Below are 1700 nucleotides of genomic sequence, written 5' to 3'. Positions count from 1 at the left end.
CATAAGGATGAAATGAATTTACAAAAGAAAAAAAGAATTCAAAATCTGAAAGAAAAAGTTTCAAGAATGTTTTAATGAGTCAAATCAATGAGCACCAACCTTATTTTGGACTTGGAAATCAGTGAGATTAGTAGTCAAGGAAGCAGCATACGTTTAAAGGACTAGAGAGTTAGTTAAATATAAGGAAAGGAAAGCAGTAAGTGTTAACACCCTAGAGTGTCAAAACTGGTTAAAAATGAAAAAAAAAAAAAGAATAGAGTGATGTATAACATTATTGTTGTTGGATGTCATTGGGTCCAGATTAAAAATTTGTCCTACCTTGTGCCATCCTCTCATATTTCACCATACTCAAGTGACCCTGCGTCACTGTGTCAGTTCTTCTTGTTGAGGGTTTTCTCTTTCTTTGAACTTCTTTCTTTCTCAGATACACAGCTTTTTCCTAAGACTGGCACCTTCTGTCAGCATGCCCTACATATGTGAGACAAAGTTCCAACATCTTTTCCTCTAAGGACAAGGAGACCCAGGTTGCACATCCTTTAAGAAAGATTCGTTTCTCCTTTTGTCAGTTCGTGGAGTCCACAATACTCCATAATTCAAAGGTTCCAGTTGTTCTTTGGTCTTCTTTATTCTTTATCCAATTTTCAGGTGCACAGGAATCAATTGAAAATACCATTGGTAACTATTGTTGTTAGGTTCCAGAGGGAAGACAAGATTCAGAGCGACCCTATCCACAATAGATCTGAACCTTACCTGGTCCTATGCCATCCTCATCATCTCTGATATGCTTGAGTCCATTGTTAGAGTAATTGTGTTGATCCATTGAGTACTTCTGTCTTTAAACTGACAGTCTTTAAATGGACATCTTTTCTCTTTGGTATTTTAAAGATGTCCTTGACAATCTATTTGCTCCGTTCAACATGTCTTTTGAGTTCTTGACTGCAACTTCCATAGGTGTTGATCCTTGACAACTTCAATCTTTTCTTTACCTATCATGATGTTAGCTATTGGTCCAGATGTAAAGATTTTTAGATTCTTCATGTTGAGATGTAATCCATTTTGAAGTACTTTCAGTCTATTTCACTTTCTGAAAACAAGGTTGTTTCATCCACATAAAGTAGCTTGCTGAAGAGTTTTCCTCCAGTCTTAATGTCACATTCTTCCTCATAGGGTCCAGCTTCTTGAATTATTTGCAGAGCATTCGGGTGGAATAGGTATGGAGAAAGGAGACATCCTTGACGTGCAACTTTCCTGACTTCAAACAAAGCAGTGATTTTTTTTTTTGTTCTGTTCAAGGAACTGCTTCTTTATATAGTTTCTGAATGATCACAATGAAATGTTTTGAAATTCTCATTCATCTCAATGTCATCCAAAATTTTCTATGATCCACACAAATGTCTTTGCATAGTCAATAATATACAAGAAAACCTTTTTTTCTCCTCTTCTCTACATTCAGTCAAAGTCTATCTGACATCAGTAATGATATTTTTCATTCTAAGGTGTCTTCTGAATCTTGCCTGAATTTTTGGTAGTTCCCTTTTAATATATTCTCCTTGCCATTTTTAAATAACTTTTAGAAAGATTTTATCTGATATTAATTATATTGTTTGATAATTTCTGCACACTATTACATTGCCTTTTTTGGAATGAAAGCAAATACGAATTTCATTCAGTCAGTTGGTCAGGAAGCCGTCTTCCAAACA

This window comes from Elephantulus edwardii, unplaced genomic scaffold, assembly GCF_000299155.1.
Source record: "Elephantulus edwardii isolate Elephantulus edwardi_28Jun2011 unplaced genomic scaffold, EleEdw1.0 scaffold00065, whole genome shotgun sequence".
Lineage (NCBI taxonomy): Eukaryota > Metazoa > Chordata > Mammalia > Macroscelidea > Macroscelididae > Elephantulus > Elephantulus edwardii.
The sequence above is the reverse complement of the archived record's forward strand: the minus strand, read 5'-3'. Positions refer to the sequence as shown.